This window comes from Palaemon carinicauda, unplaced genomic scaffold, assembly GCF_036898095.1.
Source record: "Palaemon carinicauda isolate YSFRI2023 unplaced genomic scaffold, ASM3689809v2 scaffold570, whole genome shotgun sequence".
In the NCBI taxonomy this organism is placed as follows: Eukaryota; Metazoa; Arthropoda; class Malacostraca; order Decapoda; family Palaemonidae; genus Palaemon; species Palaemon carinicauda.
The window spans coordinates 33,427-51,227 of record NW_027171839.1 but is presented as its reverse complement, the minus strand read 5'-3'; the positions used below and the strand labels follow the sequence as shown (position 1 = coordinate 51,227).

Here is a 17,801-nt window from a genome sequence, read left to right as displayed (position 1 = left end):
AAATCTTTGTGAAAATATTTTGAACATGATTCTTATACACAATAATATTGACATTAAATGTATTCAACAGTTTATTCTTGATACACTTAATAATTTGCTGTTCAGCATTTATTCCCAATTGTCTTGCCATCCAAGCTGCAACCCTAATACTTGAAATCAAATCTGCTAATAATATTACCATTGCTGTATTTTCATCTCTTTTTGAGTTAGCTTCAAAACCTAGTTTTATAATCCTTAATGTTTTTTATTAGTTTTCAATTGACAACAACATTTTCTAAGCAATTCCAATACCCAGGACGACGACAAATTCTTAACCAAAGGACAGTACTATTATACCAAATGCATAATATTAGCTTCTATGTATCCACAACTGCATTCCTTAACATCTTTGATTTTCTTCATAACTAGCTTATCATTTGTACTTGAAATTTCATGAACATACTTAAACAAAACTACTTGTACTTTTATTTTCTATATACTTATTATTGACATGTTCCCAAATGAGTTTCCAGTTGAATAGTGGATACAATTTTTCAGTATTTGGAACATATTCACTGTTTTTCATTAAATGTTCATCACATACCACTTTGGTTGTTATCTGTGGAGAAGAGGAGGTCATCTTATGAACGCTTCTTCTTCGTACTTTAGGTTGCCCAACCGGTTGCTGCTGCTGCTGGTGTTATTACGGATGAAATGAAGGCGAAAGCCGGTTAAATCACGTTATTATTTTCTACAGGAAAACATATATTTTCTGTTAAAATGTTTAAATATAATCACTCTTGTTATATATGTTGTAAAAATGTTTGAGTATAATGACTCGTTCACCGGTGTCACTCGACTCGCTTATGTACTGAGAACGATGATAACGTTAGAAATGTTACCAATGATACACAGTGTTACCAACGTTGGGTGGGATTGCTAACGTTGCCAATGTTACGGTAATATTACGATGTGTATTTCAAAGAATTTTTCCATATACCGTTTACACAGAACCTAACAAACCCACCTAACCTAACCTAACCTAACCTAACCTTGGAGGAGTTGCCAGGTCACAAACCTCACGTTATGTACTACTAACGATAAAATTAGCCACGTTTACCAATGATACACAGTGTTAACAACATTGCAAAGACATCGCTAACGATAGCAATGCTTGGGTAATATTATCATGTGTGTTTTAAAGAATTGTTCCATATACCCTTTACATAATATATAAAAAGGTTACAGAACCTAACAAACCAACCTAACCTAACCTAACCTAACCTAACCTAGAAGTGAACAGGTCACAAACCCAATACAGTATAATGACTTTTGTTGAATGATGACTTGCCTTTATGACCCGGACGGTGAGGAAACTTGCGGATTTTCCTTGGGGGCAGGCGACTTTTTCCCAAAAATGTACCTTTATAGCTCAGTGAGGAAAGGAAATCATGCAATAAATAAACAAAATGAGAAATAATGAACAATGATTTCAATATTTTCAAATCAGTAACATCAAAACATTTCATACATAAACTACAGAGACTCGTGTCAGCGTGTTCAACGTGAAAACATTTGCTACAAATTTGAACTTTACAAGTTTTATACTGTATTGGTAAGAGACAGTTTTGGGCCTGGTTGATAACACTAGAGGAAAGACGAGGAGCTTACCATTTCAATTTCTTTCTCGTCTATCACCAAGTGGGGACAGAGATGGTCCCATGAATAGTGAATGAAAGTCTCGCATCTTAAATAAGGTTTTTCATTATTCAGCAGTATAGTATCCGAGTTGTTTGCGGTCTTGTTTTCATTCAGTAATGAATATTTTTCTAGCGTAAATTGCTAGTGTATTATATTTACATTTACAATATATTGTTCATTGTACTCCATCTATTAGTTTTGATTTTTGCATTATTTTAATTGTTTTGACACTCATCAGGGAGGCAACCGTGGCGTGGTGGGATTCTTCTTCTCAGCAATTGGGAAAGCCAAAGCTTTGCCTGTCGGAACGAAGAAAAATGCTAGGCAGCATAATCCGTTGGGAAACACACGGACTGGCATTTGACTGCTTAGAGGGCCATCCGTTGCCATGGCAATGGACACTATTATCACTTCAGTGGTTGGCCTGGGGGTAAACCCCTTGCTATGACGTTACCTTCTCTCACGATCACCATCCAGTCATAAAATTGGTAAGTTTCTGCCTACTGCGCATTTGCTCTTTGCGTTGACAGGGTCTTGTGTCACCAATGTAAGGTTTTTCTATATTTGCGACTTGTAATCTTCTTTAACTGCCTGCCAGTTATGTGACTTGGATATATGTTTGTTCCGACACAGATACAAACCTCGGCTATATATAGGGTATTGCTCTCGGCAACGCCGAAAACCAGCCGAGACAATTTTAGTGAGGGATTATTACCCCATCCGCTAGTTAGCGGGAGGGGGTTGGGGTAGACTAGCTATCCCGTTGACTCACACCTGTGGGTTGAGTAACCACTTTTGCTTTTGGCTGGGTAGTGTGTGGACGTGCCCTCTCTCTCTCTCTCCCGTTAAGACTTAAGAGTTGTGGTGGCCGATGTGATAAATGTCCCTGACTGGTAAACACCAGACTGGGGATCGATAGAGTCCCGCTCAAACTTGTTGGTTACTTTGGTCGCTGCAACCTCACCACCCTCCTTGTGAGCTAAGGATGGGGGCTGCGTTTGGAGGAGCATTTAGGTCTATCTGCCGAGTCATCAGCAGCCATTGCCTGCCCCTTCTTGATCTTAACTTGGGGGGGGAGAGGGCGCTTGGGCGCTGATCATATGTATAGGCTATATGGTCAGTCTGTAGGGCTTTGTTGTCCTGCTTGATAGGGCAGCAGCAGCAGCAATGTCACTGTAGTCCCTTGCCTCTGCCATTCACGAGTGGCCTTTGAACCTTTAAAACAGATCTAGTTTAACGTTGTTACTAATCTCAAGAAATTAATGATTCATTACCTCTCGTATAGTAATTTCCTTTCCTCATTGGGTTATATTTTCTGTTGGACCCCTTGGGCTTATAGCATCCTGCTTTTCCAACTAGGGTTGTAACTTAGGTAGTAATAATAATGATTTTGTATGACTGAGAAATCTCCTATCAGCTCTGTCAGAAATGAAAAATCTGGCTTTTATTAGATTTTGTTTAGCTGGCAAATGATTTGATTGGGTGTTGTATCATAACTGAGAATTCTTGTGTCTTACTGGTGTTTTGTTGCCGAGAAATTATTTTTAACTCTGTTTTATAACTAGGAAATCTGTCCTGAATTTGCAGAGGTGTTTATCTTTGTGGCTTTTTGATGAAGGCTTTGAAACAGATTTGTTTTAAGGTTTGCAGAATTATAGTGTTTGGAAATACTACTGCTGTTACCCAAGGAGTCACTCGCAGTTTTCACATTTCATGGTATTTTTGTTATATCTTCATCGTATTCTCCTCGGTTAGATTTCGCGTCTCTATCTTGAGGAGCTTTTAAAGCAATACTTGTCCACTCGTCATCCACTACGCGCTTCGTAATCCTCCTCCTCCTCGGGCGTGTAGGCCCCCCCCCCCCTCCGGGTCTTCCCATTCTTCGAGCACCTTGTGGGGCCCAGTTGAAAGTTTGGTAAACTAATCTCTCTTGGGGAATGCAAAGAGGAGGAGGAGGATGATGCCCAAACCATCTCCATCTACCCCTTATCACCATGATCTCATCCACTTATGATGACTGTCGAGTAATATCTCTTATAATTTTATTTCTAATCCTGTCCTGCCATTTAACTCCCAATATTCTTTTGAGAGAGTTTTCTCAAATCCACAAAATGTGTTGGATATCGTTTCATTGTCATACCAGGACTCGCGTCCATAGAGTAGTACTATCTCACTAAACTGTTATAGAGCCTGATTTTTATATGTAGTTTCAGGCCATTTGATTTCCAAATTTGACTTACCCTATCCATTGTCTGATTTGCATTTTTCAATCTTTCTTTCAATTCTAATCCTAAAGATGCTTTATTAGAGATCATAGTTGGTAAATATTGAAATGATTCCACCTCATTAATCCTGTTATATAATGACATTTATATTTTCTAGTTTGAACTAAACTGCAATTAGCTTTTTAATATTAATATGAAAATAGGTTTATGATGAATAGATTTGTAAAAATTCTTACAATGAAAATATTGACTTATTCACTCTTATATATGCTTAGTTTTCTACGTCAAATTATTGATACAGTAATATTTGTTTCTGTTATTTCCTGTCATTGAATTATGAAATCTCCTGTAACTCCTCAACCCTAATCTGCGTCTCTTTTGCAGGATAACGATGCTAGTCGAAAAACAACTGTACACCCTTTATGGCCCTCCCCTGGCCGAGGAGGTTGGCGGCACAGTCTGGCAGTACTACGCCTTTCCGAACGTGGCAGCCCCCCCCCCCCCCCCCCCCCAGAGTAGAGGCCACGCTTCGGAACAGCCCTGGCAGCCTAACCCTTAGTAGAGGCCACGCTTCGGAACAACAACAACGGCTTTGGATACAGGTAAGAAGAGTGTGGACCGATTCTGTTGGTCCCGGGGTGGTAGCAGCAGCAGCTTATAGACTGGCATCCCAGACCATTGAGATGCAATACTTGAGATACTCACTACTGTTACAACCATGTCAACTGTGGAACTGATTGACTGTCTGCCAAAAATATGTCACGGGCAAAATTGAGGCCAAAATTTCCAACAATTTTAGGTTTAAAGCGATGATTTGTCGGCCATGTTCCTGTAGTCTTGCACCAGCCTCTTTTTATAAGATATTATATCGACGCTGGCCCTGACGACCATTATTCTTGAAGTTTCTCCTTAAGAATGTTTTTTTCTGTCATTGTTTATTATAATTCTGACCATCCTTTGCATTCAGATCTTCCTTGACAGTACCATCCTGTTTGTAATAATAAGCATGCAGTTAATTCTAATAGTCAGGCCTTGTCCATCATGAGGCTCAATACTACACAGTATTATGGAAGTGTTATTCCAGCTGCGACGACGACCAAGGTGTGGAATGATCTTCCTAATCTTAGGGTAGTGGAATGTGTAGAACTTCAAAAGTTCAATCTTGCAGTGAATGTTTTGATGTTGAACAGGCTGACATAAATCTTTCTTTATAGTTTGTATATGAAGGATTTGTTTTCATGTTACTGTTCTCAGGATATTTGATTTGAGTTGTTCATTTCTTCTCTCGTATTTTCTTGATTTCCTTTCCTCACTGGCCTATTTTCACTTTTGGAGCGAGCCCTCGGGCTTATAGCATGCTGCTTTTCCATCTAGGGTTGTAGCTTAGCTAATGATAATAATAATAATATTATTATTACTGTTTGTTTCTAACATTAGTATCAAGCTATATATTTATAGGAAAAGGAAAATTTAGTCATTAGAATCTTTGAAATTCGATCTTTTCCAATCTGGATTCTTGTGTTATTGTGCGAGACAACCCTAGTTGGACATGCAGGATGCTATAAGCCCTATGATGGCTCCATCAGGGAAAATAGCCCTGTGAGGAAAGGAAATGAGGATATAAAAATGTCCGTGTGTGTACCCTGAATGTTGTCATCATAGAAAGTGGCCATCGGCTAACTGGAGTACAGTATAATGATGAGCCGATATTATTTGCTGAAATACTTTCATAACTAAAAAGATAAACTATATGTTTTTTATCTATAAAACTATAATGAATCCAAAATTTGGTCTGTGATGTTTATTATTTTAATTAGTATTTTGTATACAGTATATATATATATATATATATATATATATATATATATATATATATATATATATATATATATATGTGTGTGTGTGTGTGTGTGTGTGTCTATGTGTATGTATATATGTATGTATATTATCAATAATAGGTCTAATTGGTAAAGGCATAAATGTCTAATTTTAAGAGAAATTTAATAATTCCCAACTATAGACCCAATTATTAGAAATGCCTTGTACATAGAACTTATTTTAAGAAAAAGCAAAATGGTGTGAGGGGAAAACGTGTTACTGGTGTGACTGTGTGGTGATGATGTTACTGCATATGTTCTAATCGCTGTTATCTCCTCAGAATGATGAACGGAGATGCAAATGACCTTCTGCCAGACCCCCTCTCCCAAGAGGACCCCAAGGTCTATGCCATCATCCTAAGAGAGAAGGTTAGTTGAAGCAAATTGCATGGCAATGATCTATTTCGTATAGTTACCCTCTTCATTTAACCTTCAAACCTTCTCTATACGCTTAAATTTTGCCTCCTAATCGTGTTTTATATTTGGTATAGTTACCCTTTCTACTTGACGATAGAACCATCTCCATAAATTAAAATCAGGCCAACCAAACTCCCCCCATTCTCTTTCCATGGCCAAACCCCCTCTGGGTTTGAGCATTCTTATATGTCTGCTACTCTGTTTGTATGGTTCTGCTACAGGATTTGATGTTTTTGAGGGGTGCCTGTTAGCCATTGTATAAGGCTACCACGTGTTTAGGTCTGCTTACTACGTAACGTTTCCATTGTATTTAATAATGTGATTTTTTCAACTGCTTGTTATGTCAGGTATTTCTGCTTGGAAACCAAACTTGACTTTCTAGTTTTGACAGCATTGGAAGAAGACCAAGTTGTGAAATGATCTTCCTAATCTTAGGCTAGTTGAATCAGTAGAAGAAGAACTTGTAAAGTTCAAAGTTGCACCAGCAAATGTTTTCACGTTGACCAGGCTGACACGAGTCTTTTTATAGTTTATATACGACGTATATCAGTTTTGACGTTATTAGTTCACGTGACATATCTGTTTTGACATTGTTACTGTTTTTAGAATGATTTATTGTTAATTTGTTCTTATCATTTATTTTCTTATTTCCTTTCCTCACTGGGCTATTTTTCCCTATTGGAGCCCTTGGGCTTATAGCATCTTATTTTTTCAACTAGGGTTGTAGCTTGGCTATTAGTAGTCATATTAATATGGCCTTTTTTTTTGTTTTTGTTTTGACTCCAGTCCCTCCCCACCTTGTATTGAGTGGCCTCCTGGACTCTGGCTACACTACTAACTTCATACCTCCATTCCTGTGCCCCTTATTGCAATCCTTGAGTCTTTTGAAAATGATAGAGACAATACGATTGTAAGAATCCCAGAAGATAAAAGTATTTTAGGTAGGTTTTTCATTGTTTGTTATAAACAGGTTTTAGACTTTATACTTTGAGGTCATTGGTTGAGTCAATACCTTCAGTTTTGTGGGGTGCAGGAAATGAACACTAAATTGGAGGTGGATTTAACTTGTGTTTTAATAATGTCAAAGTTTTTTGGACTATGGCCGACTCACTCTTGATAAGTAGATAAGACAGCATTTGTACTTTGAATGATTTGTCTCGTACACTTGACGGAAAGCTGAGGAGGAGGAGGAGGAGACGTCGTGCGACAGCAGCTGAACTTTGCAATAGGTGATGCTGTGTATAGCCAAAGATCAAGTGTTGACAATGCTGCCTTTTAAAGTGGCTGATGTTGTCAAACCTTTATCGAAAGCGTTTTTAATTTGATCAAGTGCTATACAGATAAACCATTGCTTATCAGCACTTCAAATAGTTTATAAAGAGGTTTTTGATCAATTGTTTTAAAGATATTGCCAACCATTTCTCTTTTTTAACCTCCACCAATGAAGAGGGTTATGTTTTCACCCATTTGTTTTTTGTTTGTTTGTGAACAAGTTCCTGGCCACAATTGACTCGTATAGTGAAACTTTGACGAATTCATTGTTATTTTGAGACGTGAAATGGATTCCATTTTGAAATTCTTAGGTGAAAGGTCAAGGTCGTCGAGCGAAAGGTCTATCAAAAAATGTGCTTACAGTTGAAATTGATTGTGGGAAAGGCGAGGAGCAGCTGGTTTCGAGACATAAGCTGCCGTGGTGGAGTAGTAGTGGATTTAGAATACTGTACCAATAAAATGTTTCTTGCAGGTATTACGGAGGCAACTAGCACATCTCCCAATATCTGTGGAAACTCTTTTTGTCTCGCAGTTGGACTATGTAGTCAAGGGTTAAAACCACTGCCAATAACTTTGGTTGATGATAGCTGCAAGGCCGTGCTATTGTAAAAACTGCCAAATTGTAACCGACCCTTTAATGTAAGGATAACTGTAGGAAGAAAAAAAAAGTTTTGCTTTTGTCTATACTGTACTCCCAAAATACTTTATATTATATGTAGGAAGAAAGTACCGATATAATGTTTCTTCTTCTTACAGGTATTACGGAGGCAACGAACACATCGACGAGATAGAGAATCTCTGCAAGGAGCAGCGTTGTCTAAAGGCCTCATTCGAACTGGACCCAGAGAAATGGGGCGTTAACGCGCAGCCTTATTCCGGCTCTCCGGCTAACTTGGCCGTGTACACGGCGTAGGTGGAACCACATGGACGTATCATGGGTAAGGCAACGGTATTTTGTTGTGGTAGGTTGGCCAGGGCACCAGCCACCCATTGAGATAACTACCACTTGAGTTATTGGGTCCTTTGACTGTCCAAACAGGACTACATTGGATCTCTCTCTTAGGTCACAGCTCACATATGCATGCACATACACCGAATAGTCTTCTTCTGGCCTTTTCACTTCCCTGTCCTCGTACACTTGACAACGCGGAGATGGTTGTTACGTGTTCTCTCGTAGTTTTTTTATTTCCTCGTTTCCTTTCCTTACTGGGCTATTTTCCCTGTTGGAGCTCCTGGGCTTTATAGCATCCTGCTTTTCCAAGTAGGATTGTGGCTTAGCAAGTAATAATAATGATAATTTGCAATCTTGTTTGCACTTATATTAGCTTGGTTAAACTAATCGATTTCCTTAGCCGATTAGTTTTAGAATATTTATGGGATCAGGATAGAAGACGACATTGGTTTGCCTTTCTCGTTGACTATTATTATTATTCTTACTAGCCAAGCTACAACCCTAGTTGGAAAAGCAAGATGCTAAAAGGCCAGGGGCTCCAGCAGGGAAAAAAAGCCCAGTGAGGAAAGAAATGAAGGAAATAAATATATGTACCCCCAGTAAACTTGTGACTGATCAACCTTTTCAGGCAATGAGTTTTAGAATGTTTTTTTTCATAATCGACGTAGAAATACGTTGTTTTGGTTTTCACGTTGGTTATTGTCCTTAATAAATTTCTGACTGATGAATTTGAAGGGAATATCTTTATATTCAAGAATAGAATTATTTGAGATATTTTTGTGTTGAACAGGTTTGACATAAGTATTATCTCTTCTTCATAGTTTACATATGACAGATCAATATATTAATTATTCATAACTTCTCTTATACAGTAGTTTATTTACTTTCTTGTTTCCTTTCCTCACTGGGCAATTTTTCCCTATTGTAGCCCTTGGGTTTATAGCATCCTGCTTTTAATGAGTTGTAGCTTAGCTAGTAATAATGATAATAAATAATTACTCTTGTGTTCTAGTTCCAAGAGTCTTTAATTGGAGTCAGAGTTTTGATTCATTTCTGTGCCCGAATTAACGCAGTATCCCTCTTATCATGTTTCATTTGTTTTGTTTTGTTTTTTTGAGAAAATTCAAGTTGAAGATTTCAGAATCATTTTTAAAAATTCAGGCAAATAATGGAAAATATGTTGGTATCTTTCTTGAAAACTGAAGTTTTGTCAGTTTTGCCTCTGAAACAAAAATAGGAATACAGATGTATAAATTAATATAGAATTATATATATAGATTATAGTGTAGATGTTTGTAATCAAGGTGTACTTTATACAAGTGAGTTCAAGTAACACCAAATGATATAACCTGTGGACGTGTAATTCATCCGTTGAAGATTGAATATGATAGTGACTTGGTACATTTGTACTCTCAAAGAGCCAACCTAAATTATAGTATCACCAAGAGTCTAAACTTGCCAGATGTCGTCAGTCTCCCGTGTTACTTACTGTATCCATAGTAGATTCATATTTGACTTGACTGTATTTTTTCAACGCATTCTACATTAAAATCATGTCATTAATATATTATTTGACCAGGAAATCAAGAAATCACACTTCTTTGTATAATAAATTTGATTCTGATGTATTTTGTTCACAAACCTGTCAAATGAAATGATTCTAAATGATTTGAACAAAATCTCTATTTTTGCCAAACATATTACTTGTAAGACCTTGCTTACCAAAAGTATCTGAAAGTTAGAGTCTGGTTTTATCAGTAGTTTAAAACAGTCTCCATTTATCGCAGGTCTGGACCTCCCCGAAGGCGGCCACCTGACCCACGAAGGCTTCTACACGGCCACGAAGAAGGTCTCGGCCACGTCCATCATCTTCTTCGAGTCAATGCCTTTCAAGATCAACCTGTCGATGGAGCTCGTAGATTACTACGACCAGCTTCAGGACACCGCTAATGCACCATAACTTAACATCCAAAGTGTGACCATATTTTACTTAATATATTAACCCTTTTACCCCCAGGCTATTTGGAAATTTCCAACCCTTAACCCCCAGGGGGTTATTTTTTTCCCAGCACATTTTGCAGTATATTTTTTTTAAATTGCTTTAACAGCATTGATTTTTGTCATAGAGGTCAGGTTGGTCTCATTCTCTTGGAAAATGCCTGAATTTTCTCAAAAAATTATCAAAAATGGTCGTAGATTACTACGACCAGCTTCAGGACAACGCTAATGCACCATAACTTAACATCCAAAGTGTGACCATATTTTACTTAATATATTAACCCTTTTACCCCCAGGCTATTTGGAAATTTCCAACCCTTAACCCCCAGGGGGTTATTTTTTTCCCAGCACATTTTGCAGTCTATTTTTTTTAAATTGCTCTAACAGCCTTAATTTTTGTCATAGAGGTCAGGTTGGTCTCATTCTCTTGGAAAATGCCTGAATTTTCTCAAAAAATTATCAAAAATATGAAAAAAAAAAATTTTTTATAGCATTTTTTTGCGAGGATGTACTGGTACGTCCATGGGGGTAAAGGGATGGCTTTTGTGAAACGTACCAGTACGTCCTTTGTGGGTAAAAGGGTTAATGCTATATTTCAACATATGTCTTGTATCTTGAGTCCTAAATCCAGTCCTTCATTTGTGGTGGAAGGTGGGAGGGGCGTTGTTGAATGTAGTCTTAGCAGCAGCCTCGAAGAAGGTTTTGGTGTTACCAGTAGAACAACGGCCCACAATTCCTATGAGCGGCTAACGTCGTTCGCCATGTAAAAAAAGCTCTGGTATTTTGACAGATTGGCCGTGGTTTTCTCATTTTTATTTTGCGGTTTTTATATAAACTGTTATGTACAGTCAATGTAAAACCTATTGTAAAGCTTTTTAAAAGGTATATTGCAGTTACATTAATTCCATTTTTTATCAGAAAGTACTGGAGTGAATTTTATTTTGTACTTGACTTTGAATAAGCTTTATTTCTTTAGATGGTAGAATCAAAACTGTGTCCATTTTATCATTGTATTTGTTTAATTTTGGAAAGATGATATCAAGTTATGTAGTGTCTTGCATGATTGTGATATATCCCCAAAGTGTAAAAATGGTCATCTATTCCTATATGCCATATGTTTACATATTCTGGTCAAATGTTATGCATAAATTTGTTCAGCCATCTTTTTGCCATTTATTTATAACTGTATATTCATAATTGTTATTAACAACAAAGTTCACATTCTATAGTTCAATATATTATTCCTGTTGTCTCTTTGTATGACCGTATCGCATCTACAGTCTTGGGTGACATTCTTATTAATATTATTTGTTCCAACACGGAGTACTTACCTCAAACTACTTTCCTAGGAGTATCTGGGATTCTCTTCCCAACCGACCAGCAGCAGAATTTTATGTAGGTTCCCCTATCTCCGTTTTCTGTAGCGGATGAATAATACGCTCCCTGGGGCAACCCGGGTCAGTGAGCGCGCGTGGCCAGGTCTCGGTCACCAGTAGTAAGTTTCTGAAGGTGGCGACGTGATTAACATCGCGCCGCGCTCTCTCATCCCGTGCGGGGACCCTTTGTGGCCCCACGTGTTCAACTCTCGCCTTCCTGTATATTCCTTTATCCACCTCTTTCCCCTGTGTTGCTTGGTGCGGCATTTTTATTAATATTTTAATTGCAAAGGTAGAGTTATTCCTTTTCGTGAAGGCACGAGCCACACTATTGCGTGTCTTATGAATTCCTTAGTGTAGTCGCCAGTGATATTATATTTTTCTCATCCTGAGTCCGTTCCTTCCAAGTTGCCTTTGAAATCTATGCATCTAATGTGTAGCGTTTTACGTTTCCTGCGTAGAAGAATCACGGTGGTCTGAAATGCAAAAGCAATGATTTGCGAGTGTTTTTTCTCGCTTCCTCCCTTTTGTCTTGTCTCATTTTAGTGGAGCTTTACCTGTTTCTTCTTTATTAAAGATTGCAATATACTTTGATTATTTCTCAGACCATGTCTACACAGCAATTTTCTTCTTATCTTTAGCCTTAGGCTCCTATTTCATACATATTGCATTGGCTGTTAATCTTTGACGTATCTTTATATATAACGGTTTGGTCAAACTACCAAATAATGATAGGTTTCGGGTCTCGTGCTCCTTGCATTCAACTTGGTTCTTGTGTGTGTTTCTTGTCTTTCTGTGTCAATCTATACCCACAAACTTTCTTAGTTTGTTAACCCACCGTCTTCTCTTCATTCCCCTACTGTTTTGACAGTGTCTATGTCCCCATTCTGCTATTCTTAATGTCCACCTATTGTCTGTCATTCTCGTTATATGAGAGAGAGAGACATACTTGCTATTTATTGTGTACTTGTACTTTGAGGATAAGCCTTTGCAACGGCTCCTCTATTCTTTTCTTTATATGGTATTGTCGTTTGTCACTTGATGTCTTGTTTGATTATTTTTTCTTATTTTCCACAGTTCTTGAATATGATTTTTTCTGCTTTCTTTTCCTTTTTGATCACAGTTGCTGAAACAAAGAATGTCCGCTATTATTTCACGTTCATTTTCAATATGTATGTGGTTGATGTAATAGTGTGCAGTTATTTCTTGTTTCCTTGTATATCTCGCAGTGTAATATATAAAAGTGTTGCAATGTTTCTTCTTCTTCTTCTTCTTCTTCTTCATGGCCACACATACATACATTTTGTATCTGCCTCTCCAATTTAGATCTAAAGTGTGTGTTCTTGCCTTTATCAACAGCTTAGTTTTTAACGTGTGATTAAACCAGTTAACTTTGACTATTTCTTTCTTATAATGCTTATATATTCTTAGTGTTTCTTTCTCTTCCATGTCCGACTTGCACATTTTGGTGTCTACATTTCTTACTTTCTCTTTCAATTTTGCAATAGATGAATGTTCTATTTCTGACAGATTTACGTCTACTATTTGCATGTCTTTCTTTATTTTCTTAGTCAATTTTGTCTCTTTGGTCGTAGAACTGGTGTAGGAATATGTCTCTTAGCAGCTAATCATGACTTTGCCTGTCTAGAAGATGATGCTTGACCCAAAGGATTATTTTGTGATTGACGTCTCATTTCTTGGCTGAGGAAGCGCCGATGATGATCTCCGACCTCAGTGCGCTGCTAGCAGTGTATGTTGGTAGCTCTAGAATGGCTCTGTACACTTGATTGTCAATCTTTTGGAAAGTCTTTAATTCCTCCTCTGTGTATTCTAGAATTTCTGCTGTGTGAAGAAAAGATGGCATTGCAATTGATTTCCAGAAAGTTTTTCCTATTAAGATTTGATTACAGGCATTGGCAACTGTTGAGTATATCATATTGGCATAGTGTCTGGCTTGTAGTATGCAGTCCTTTTTGAAATCTTTGAAGCATTCCTCTTATATATTTTTATTCCTAAATATTTTATACTTTCTACCATCTTGATATTTTCAATTTCTTCTGGATATTTTTCTTTTCTGTTATATATCATTATGCAGCTCTTTTGTTTATTTATTTATTGACAGTCGACATGAGGCTGCGGCTGCGGCTGTTTCTGTCAGTGTGTTTATTGTTCTCACTGCTTCCTCAAGGCTTTTTGTGCAAGCATGAGTCCATCATCAGCAGAGAATAGTGCTGTTATCCTGAAAACTTCCCCATTTCTATAGCCAAGATTTTCTGACTGGAGGGAGCTTTTCTAATATTATGTACGTGACAAGCAGGAACAGTAGTACAGTATTGTTGAACCATGACATCTTTGTCTAATTGCTGAGGTTATTTCTATCTCGGTTTGTTTATTGTTGTTGAGGAAAGTTCTTTGCGGTGGTGAGAGTATAAACTTGCTATTGTTTCAATGATGTTGCAATCCGTTTTGAATTTCATTACCGTTTCTATCAATTTGCCTCTATTGATGGAATCAAAGGCTATTTGGAAATCAATTGAGATTACAAAGAGCGTCTGTTTTCTTTGAAAGCTGCTTTCAATACAATATTTTAATAGGTCAAGATTATCTGTTATTCTTCTTTTCTTTGTGAATCCTGCTTGCTTGATGTACATTTGTTAGGCCATTCTCTTTTAGGTGTTCTTCTATTTTCTCTCTCTATTATAATGCCCATAAAGATCTTGTATGAAATGGTTGTGGGTGCAATAGGTCTAAAGTCCTTAATGAACTGCTGCTGCTGCTGCAGGCTTTACTACCTTTGGAATTAGAATAGTTTTAGATATGTCCCAGTTTGGATTTTCCTCCCCACTTTCCACAATAGACTTGTATGCCTTCTTCAGTCCATTTGTGCATATTTCGCTGTCTTGAATATTTCTGGCTTTATTCCATCAGGCCCAGGAGGAGCTTTTCCATCTCTGAGGTTTTGTATTTACTGTTTTATGTCTATTACTGTTGTTATTTCCACTTTCTTCATTGATGTAATATTTCCGGGTATCACTGTTACTACAGTGTCGGCATGTTCTCTCTTTACGATTTTTGGTATCGTACTCGTGTTGTCGGGTACTAATTCAATTGTTAAATCTTGAGAGTGTGTATTCCTCATTTCTTTCTCATATATCCTCCTCCTCTCTGGGTTCCATACTTGAGTCATCGAGTTTCTGATAGATGTCCTTCCAGTATTGTTTTAACTCTTGTCTCTGTTTTTGTCTTCAATTTGAAGCACCTTGAATATCATATTTCAAATTGGGGATTATTTTTTATTTTTTTCTCCTAAGCTTCTTTATATACTTATTTAAGCTTTTGCTTCTGTTCTGAGCGTGCTTTATTTCATTTGTTACTTTTGTCTCGTACCGAGTTACTGCATCATTCACTAGATTTTGAACTTTTTGTTTTTGTTGTTGATATTGTCTTTCAAATATTTCTCTCTCATGATCATCTGCTGCTCCCCTTTTCTTCTTATTATAGCTTCGTCTTTGACTCATTTCTTTTTTTATACTGTTTGTAAACCATACAGGTTCACTTTTATCAATATCTATGAATCTGTTCCAAAATTTTTTGGTTTCCATTTCTTCTACTTGAGATTTGTTTTGCTTTTTATTCAGATAGTTCTAGCTGACATTTATCTATTCCACCGTTTTCTTGATCAAATCTTTCTAGGAATTTTTTTCTTTGTCTCTTCATTAAGCTTCATATAAGTCATTCACTCTCTCTCTCTCTCTCTCCTTTCTTCTGGGGTTTGCCTGATATTTCACCCTAAATAGGGCTTCGAATAAGTGGTGGTCTGGCAGATCAAATTTGATTTTGTTTTCATCAATCAACATCTTTTGGAATGTTTTGTACATTCCTTGACTGCATAAGATGAAGTGGAAAGAGCTTTTTTTGGTCACCCCTACTCCATGTAAGGGGGGTCACCGTTCAGTATTACCATATTGTGTTTTTCAGCAATATCGAGGACTATGCTTACTGTTCTGTCCAAACTCTGTTGTCCTATAAATCCTAGGTGTCCGTTGAAATCTCCTTAAAGTATTATTGGTGAATCTGGTCCATTTTCTAGAATACCCGTAATATGCAACATTTCTGTTGTAATTTGTAGTATCAAAATATGTCACAATTCACTGAAAGTTGAATTCAAATATTTGACATGAAGCGTGTAGTACTGTATGTCGTTATTTTGAATCATTTGTTTCTCCACATGTATATGTGCTCTTTCTTATCTACAGTATCATAATTCCTACTCCTCCTCTCTTATCTCCTTTATCCCTTACTAATATTGTGCAACCTGTGTTTTCTTTGAATTTCTTGTTCTGGCAACTTTGTTTTGTTTCGGCGATACAAAGAATTGTACGTTCATCTAAGAAATCTTCCACTTGACTCGCTTTACTTGTGATCATCGTTGTATATTTATCAGTTTCATGTACAAGTTTCTATATTTTTCTACATTTGGTACCAGATCCTGGTTGCTTCCTAATTTGATATTGTTGGGCAATTTAGTTTTGAAACTTATTATACATAGCTTTCCACTTCCCCTTATGTACCATCGTGTTTCTCCTGTGCTCAATTTTTCATTCAATTTAGCTCTTAGGTTTTTGTATTCTTCCAACCTTTCTTGAAAAGTTTTGTCTGGGACAATTGATATATTTTCCAACTTATCATCCTGCACATGCTTCAGTTTTATTACATTCTTAATGATTTCCCATTTCATTTTCCATTGGAATGAATAAGGGTCTAGACCTGGGTCTGGTTGCCCTCTGGCTATTATTGGTACTACCTTCATCACTTTCTTCTCTTTGACTGTATCTCCCTAGCCTGTACACCATATCTATATTTGTGTGTTCTTCTGGTAACTCTTACACTTCAAAAAGGTCTTTGCAATACTTGTTATCTTGTCTTTTTCTTTCATTTCCATCCTTGATTACAAACTCCTCGACCCCAAATATCACATTTGGTTTCTTTTTCTCCCTTTCAAAGTGTTCATTTATATGATCTTTAATCTTCTCTTCTAGTTCTACAGCATCAAAATTTGTTTGTCAAGTTTTTCTTCTATCCTTTCAAGACTATGTTAGTTTATCCACAATTTCTTTCAGTGCTTCGTTTTCTCTCCTCAGCTTTTCATTTGTCTAATTGACATTTTTGTATTTTCCCTTGCAAGAAGAAGTACAGAACCACATTACCTTCCCTTTCATCTCACAGAAAGATTTGTACTCGTCGTCCTTAATGATTTTCGCACATGCGCAATGGTACCCTTTTTTCTGCACACTTCACATTGTAGGCCTTGCTGGTTGTCCTTCACTGGCTTGCTGCTGCTGCACTTGCCATCTTCCTGTTCTTCAGTGTTATTCGCATCAGATTCCGCATCTTCGCTGTATACGTTTTCGTTTACATCACGTTTGTTCCCATATTATGCTTTTGGTCAACTGCTATGGGTTTATTTAAGACTAGATCTTACTGAATCACTGTGTCAATTGTTGTCAATTTTAGAGGAGATATTTACTTTGAAATTCAGATCATGAATTCTTCTTGGACCAAATATAAGAAATAATAATTTTAAGATTTCTATTCAGCAACCGGTGTAAGTAAGCAAGCTAAGGGTATATCATTGAGTTGAGTCAGAAGAGTACAAAACAGAGCCGCTAGATTAATGTATGGACTACACAATAGGGATAGAATTACTCCTGCACTAATTAGATTACAATTGCTGCCGGTAAAGGCGAGAATCGAATACAAGCTACTCTTACTAACGTTTAAGATACTGAACCAAAATATCTAAAAAAAGGGCCTGAACAAACTAGAACTAGAAACAAATGTTACCATAAGGCCCCGTCCACACGAGCGAGCACTGCTTGGTAAGCTTTGCTCGGTGTGACGTCAGAAATGGAGAAACCGCGAGCAAAGCTTCGCACAGGGCTTCCCTGATGTTTAGCGAAGTATCAAGGCTTTGCCTGGCAAGGGTTTTCCCTGACGGAAATTA

At 37.2% G+C, this 17,801-nt stretch overlaps 1 long non-coding RNA gene across 3 annotated transcripts in view; it reads left to right on the top strand.

Annotated features, from left to right (window-relative positions):
* LOC137637189 (uncharacterized) overlaps positions 1 to 17,438 on the top strand; it is an 18,901-nt gene extending 1,463 nt beyond the window's left edge. For 2 of the 3 annotated variants that reach the window (XR_011043440.1, XR_011043442.1), the window contains exons 2-6: positions 1,919 to 2,168; positions 4,290 to 4,507; positions 6,064 to 6,151; positions 8,228 to 8,409; positions 10,211 to 17,438. This is a non-coding gene — a long non-coding RNA (uncharacterized lncRNA). Of the gene's footprint in view, positions 1 to 1,918; positions 2,169 to 4,289; positions 4,508 to 6,063; positions 6,152 to 7,943; positions 8,111 to 8,227; positions 8,410 to 10,210 lie in introns of all 3 variants that reach the window. The other variant, XR_011043441.1, reaches the window with a different exon arrangement.
* The last annotated feature ends 363 nt before the right edge of the window (positions 17,439 to 17,801 follow it).